The following is a 6,563-nucleotide window of genomic DNA, read 5'->3' as shown; positions in this document are numbered from 1 at the left end:
TTCATCCCCAGTGTCTTACGTTTCTGTTGCTTGAAGAACTCCAGGTCATGCAGAAAATCTAATCTGGAAGTATAATTATTTTCAGCCTCCTTCCCTACTAATGTCTAAATAAGTCTTGATGCCGAGACACATTAATCTGCATGAAGGTTGTTCAAAAATTGTTTTTAAGACTAATTCACAGGGTATTCCCCATTGTACAATTGTGTGGTTGGTCCTAATACCATAGTTTTTTCATTCATTCATTGTTCTGTTAGGAAGCATGACAATATTGTAACTTTCTGACTTAGTTTACCCTTAGTTTAAAAAGACAACTTTCATAGACCTGAAGATGAAGCATCCATGGTTCTTGGATTTTTCTTTTAATTTTTATTTCTGTCCTCTTGCATTACATCTCCTTCCTTTCCCAATATAAGCAGTGCCCTTCCCCCACCCAGAGAACAATTCTCCATAACAAAGAATCATAAAGAAAAGAAGGGGGAAAAGCAGCTTTCCAGAACTGGCCAATACAACAATACCCACAGTCCCCCAAATCTGCCAAGAGAGGAGGGATGTTGGTGTGCATATATCTTCTTCAGACCAAGCCTACAGCATTCACTTTTGAATTTCTTGTTCTTCCCCCTTGTGAGAAGCCATGTGTTGTAGAGACTCGAGGGCCAGTCAGGAAGACCTGGATTCAAGTTTTGCCTCTAACATTAGTTGACTGTTTGACCCTGGGCAAGAACCTTAACCTCTCAGTGCCTTAGATCAGCAGTTCTCAAACTGTTTAGTCTCAGAACCCCATGACACTCCTAAAAACACCCCCAAGGAGCTTTTATTTATATCAGTCTCATCCATCAGTATATTTTGTTGTTGTTTAATCATTTCAGTTGTGTCCAACTCTTCATGACCCCATTGGGGTTTTCTTGGCAGAGATACTGGAATGGTTTGCTATTTTGTTCTTTAGATCATTTTACAGATGAAGAAACTGTGGCAAACAAGGTTAAATGACTTGCCTGGGGTCAAATAAACTAGGAAGTTTCTGCAACCAGATTTGAACTCAGGAAGACAAGACTTCCTGACTCCAGACCTGGCATTCCATCCACTGTACCACCTAGCTGCCCAACATTTACCATATTAGAAATTAAAATATGTTAGTGTTATTATAAAAATCATTTTACCTCATGGATTTTCTGAAAGGGCATCAGGGTTCCCCAGGCGTCCCTGGACCATGCATAGAGAACTGTTGCCCTAGATAACTCTCTTAACCCTATAAGTTACACAGAAGGTGATTAGTAGAGAAAGTCTTCACCTGGGAGTTCCCTATATCAATGAAAATCAAAGGTCCAGTCCCTATCCCTATCTTTCCTTTTATATTGCTTTTGTCCTTGTCATTTTGTCATTCATATTGTTTTCCTGGTTTTTCTTACTCCATTTTGCATCAGTTCATAAAATTCTTTTCAGACTTCTCTGTATTCTTAAGTGACTTTCCCATTCATCAAATTCATCTCCTTTTATGACACAATATCATATCATGTTCATGGGCCAAAATTTGTTTAACCATTCCCTAACTGACTTAGTTTCCAATTCTTTACTACAGAAAGTCTTGCTATAAATATTTTGGTGATTCTTTGATTTTTAAATATTAAAAAAATGCTTTTACTAGAGAAATTCATCATGAAGCTATTGAGCTCTAGAATGAACTTAGCACTTAATGCAGGGCTTGGCACATAGTATATGCTATACAAGTATTTATTATGAAATCTAAACTAAACTCAGCACACAGGGAGGAGGGTCAGGCTGGGAATCTGCTGTGAGCTTCTCCATAATATAGTTCATGTTGGGAATATTTCAGTCAACAAGGTATATTTGCATGGTGGAGCAGTTTAGGAATGGAACACCAAGTTCCAGGGGTACTGAGGGAACATAGAATACCAGTCATTGCAACAGGAAGCATTTCATTTTGCTTACACATTAACAGGTTTGTCCCAAATCTTAGCATGAAGGTTTGAATCTGTTAGGGCCTGGACCCTAGGAACAAGCAGCTGCTCTGCATTAAGCCTGGACTGGGGTGCAGGTAGGGAGGAGAGTCAGCACTTACTCCTGGTGTAAAAGATGGTGCTGCTGGCGTGGGAGCAGGTCTCATCATGCCCTTAATGAAGGGGATAGAACAGCACAGGGTCCAGGAAGCCAGGAAGATTCATCTCCAGTGATGCAAAAGAGGTTTCAGGGGGACATTTTGATGAAGGGAATTACATCACAGTACTAAGTCACAGTCCATTTTGGTTTTTTTGTCAAGAAATGAGTCTGTGAGAGCACAAGAACATGGTCACTTATTCAAAATGCTGAAAAACGAACAGATCAATGACATCTACTAAAAAAAATACAAAAACAGCTAGGGCATATTTACTTATATACATGTTTTCTCCCCTAATGGAATGGAAGATCCTTGAGGTCAGGGACAGGTTCATTTCTGCTATTGTGTTTTCAAAGCCAAGAACAGTGCCTAATAAAATGCATGTTGGTTGATTGACTGAGGATCAAGGAGAAGCATGAATTCACTGGGGATGGAGTTGGCCTCTGAGGGGCTTGCAAGAAGCCAGGAGGCTTTTTTCTTATGGTTTGCTGTCAGTCATTCGCTTTTTGAACTCCCACCCCCACCCCATTCATTAAATTGTTGGTTTGGTAATGTATATCAGCTGAAGTTGCACATTTTGTGTTCCTGTCTGCCCTGTCCTTAAAGAAGTCAACTGTCATTTTAATAAATCCTTCTTCCTCTGGCAGTGACATTCACTTGCTAATTGCCTGGCACCTATCTGGCTTTGTCTCTGATTACACTTCCCTCTACCTGCCTGGACAGAACATGCAGACAATTTTGTACAAATGTAACAATAGCTTGTTGTTTAGTTACATGGAATATCTTCCCTTGTCAGCCAACACTCTTATTAACTTTCTGTCATATTTCCCACAGTCACTGTGCCAAACCTCTCCCATTCCATTCAAGATCTTAGCCCCCCAGCCTTTTATCATTCACTTTCCCCAGATGGACTCCCTTCCTGATTTACTGAGGAAACCAGAACCATAAATGTGCACTCTCTTACCCCCAAAGCTTCTCTGAGTTTTTACAAACTCCGCCTTTCCTTCTGGCACCTCAAGGTAAAGGCCCTCTTTGTCCAGGCTCAATACACAACCTGTGTTTTATTTTGTTTTTTAATCTCATTGTCTCCTCTAGGACTTTTCTCTTTCAATCATCCCTCTTATATCTTCAATCTCTCTCATCACAGATATTTTTCCCCTCTGCCTAAAGCTTGTTTAGGTCATTCCTATCCTAAAGGAAGACTTCTCTCAACTCTGCTCCCCTTTCCTCACTTTCATTGACAAACTGCTTGAAAAAGTAGTTTATACCTAATGCCATTACTTCTTCAGCACTCACTTAGTGCCATAACCCTTTGCCATCTGGTTTCCATCTCCTGAATGTGTTTTTCTCAAAGATCTTTCCAATAGCTTCCTCACCCCCCAATCCTCATCTTTCTTGATTTTTCACATTCAGTACCATGGGATAGCCTTTCCTTCTTAATTTGTCTCCTTTCCTAGCTTCTGTGACCATCCTTTCTTCTGATTCACTTCTCACTGCTTTAGGTATGCCTCCTATCTCCTTAAATGGCTGCTCTTTATCTTCTCACCCATTCTTTGTAGGCTTTGGCTGTCATCTGTATGAAGATACATAGTAAATGCATATCTCTAGCCCAGCAGCCTACTGGACATCATATATAGGGTGACCTGCTCCCCTACCCTTGTTCTTAAAGCCCTCCAGAAAGGAACCTACATTCTCCCAGTGAAAAATGTTTCCCAACCTACTACACTGGAAAATATCTTCCTGATATCTCCCATGAATTTGCAGAGGAAGGGAGAGGTATCATAAATACACAGAAGGAGAAACTGAGAAATGGCAGAAAGGGTGATTACTGCTAAATTTTCTCTATTCAGGCTGAGAGGAGGGTCTTATAGGTAGAGGGTCAATCTCTAACGTCTCAATCTCCTTCTTTCCCCACCTCCACAGCTTCCTCTATACTTACTTAGATCCTTAAGGTACCAGGATAAGAGTCAAGATGTCTGTGTGTGTGTGTGTGTGTGTGTGTGTGTGTGTGTGTTCATCCTTCATTGCTAGAGAATACCATGCCATCAGGGAAATGATGACATGACTTGCATTTGACTTTGTTTTGAGTGAGGGAGGGCTGTGCAGGTCCTCAGCCTCATTTCTCCTCCAGAGCCATCTGAATCCAGTGACTAGATATTCATCAGGATGACTGGAGATGGCCCAGAATGAGGCAATTGGGGTTAAGTGACTTGCCCAAGGTCACACAGCTAGTGTCAAGTGTCTGAGGTGAGATTTGAACTCAGGTCCTCCTGACTCCTGCATTGGTGCTCTATCCACTGCACCACCTAGTTGCCCCTAAGAGTCAAGATAGAGCTGACTCAATAGGAAATGATCTAACTGTCCATAATTTAGAAGGGAGTGATGGGAAGGATAGGCTGAAGAACTGTAGTTGTGCCAGAAAGTGACCCTCTATGCCCTTGGTTTCCTTCATAGCCTGAATTAACTGTCACCTCTATAAAACCTTTCCAATCCAATCCACTCCACTTAAACACACACACACACACACACACACACACACACACACACACACACAGCTACAGGTTTACTGGAATGAACTCAAACTGACTCTAAGAGCAAATTGCTAAATTTTCAATGCAAGCATTTACACCTTAGAAATCAGCAAATGCTACAAATCAGGACTTGATTTGTTGTCTACACTTAAGAAAGTGATGGAGAAAATGTTAATAGTGTAAATTCAACTTAAAAGTGTGTCATACCTACATTCTTTTTTTTTCCAGAGACTTAATTGTCAACTCGGTGCATCACTGCCTCTGGCTTTTCTTTGAACTCTCAAAGAGCTTTATCTGTACTTTTCTTTGCATTTACCATATTTTGTTTGGGGTTGTAATTATATCCCTCTCATCCTTTTTGTCAGATTGTAAGCTCAGAACTGAAGTCAGGGGCACATCTTAATTATCTTTTTAATCCACTCACTTTGTAACCCTCCGTCTACAAAAGCAACCAATTTCACTTTAGGACAATACTTGTTATCCTAACAAGTTGTTGAGATAACTCTTTGCTCTTGTCATTCAGTTGTGTCCAACTCTTCCTGACTCCATTTAGGGTTCTCTTGGCAAAGATACTGGAGTGATTTGCCATTTCCTTATCCAGCTCATTTTACAGACGAAGAAACAGGCAAACAAGTTTAAGCAACTTGCCCAGGGTCACACAACTAGTAAGTGTCTGAGGCGAGATTTGAACTCAGGAATATGAGTCTTCGTGATTCCAGGCCTGATACTCTATCTACTGCAACCCCTAGCTGCCCCAAAGGATAGCTTTTTACATTAAGACTAAATCTTTTTCTACTTCTACCCACTGCTCCTAGCTCTACCTTCTGGGGAAGTAGAAAAGTCTTATCCATTTTCCAAATGACCTTTAAATATGTGAATATAGCTATGGTATCATCTTTGAAGTTGTCTTTTCTAGGCTAATCATTCCCAAACTCTTCTACTAATCCTCATATGGCCTGGTCTTAAAGCTGTTCAATATCTTGCTCTCCTTCCACTGAAATCTTTCTAGTCTATCAACACCCTCTCAAAAATGGTATCTAGAACTGAACAGAGAACTCCAAATGAGGTCTGATCAGGGCACAGTATTTTGGGGTCTCAGTCTAGGACATGCTACTTTTCTTAATATGACCAAAGATGGTCTTAACTTCTTTGGCTGCCAAATCACACTAAAACTCTTGGATCTTCTATGTGTTTATGGACTCAGTAGAAATCACTGGTATATTTTGTCAAAAGTATCATGATTTATAATTTTTGTCATTAATTATGTTTTTAGTTTTCCAAATGCTGAATAATCCTTGCATTCCCAGTATAAATCAAACCTGGTCATAGTGAATAACTTTTAAAATATAAAACTGTAGCTTCTTTGTTTCTATTTTTGGAAACATGAAAAAAAATTCCATTTTTTGGATTAATATTATTAACATTATTGACTTTAAAACTAAGCTTTTTGTTTTATCACCTCAATAATCCTTGTTTTCAATTTTGGCTACTTTTTTTGTACAGTTTGCATTTCAAAGACTAATATCTTCTTTCTCAAAAAGAATGTTTAAAAGTCATTAACTGTTAAAAAAAAAGTTGAATTTTTTTCCTACGTGATTCTTCTCAACTTTACAAATTAAGTTTCCCTCGGCTGTAAGCTGTTTTCCTTTGCTTTGCCGTATAGCATATTACTATTTTTTTCTTTTATTTCTTCTTGTTGATAAGTAGTTCTGAATGATTCCAATTGGAGCGCCCTGCTTACAGAGGCTCTTACCAGATTATTGTGATAGATTCCCATTGACATGAAAGCTCTGGAGCATGGTGACCCCATAGTTTCCTATGGATTCTAAGGGACATTTTACTCGGTGATTCCAGGAAAGCTTATGCTCTCCTGAAATATGGTATATAGACTTTTTTGTTTCATTATGTTCATGCAACTG

The sequence above is a fragment of the Notamacropus eugenii genome, chromosome 1 (genome assembly GCF_028372415.1).
Source record: "Notamacropus eugenii isolate mMacEug1 chromosome 1, mMacEug1.pri_v2, whole genome shotgun sequence".
NCBI classification, from domain to species: domain Eukaryota; kingdom Metazoa; phylum Chordata; class Mammalia; order Diprotodontia; family Macropodidae; genus Notamacropus; species Notamacropus eugenii.
This window is presented reverse-complemented; position numbering follows the sequence as displayed.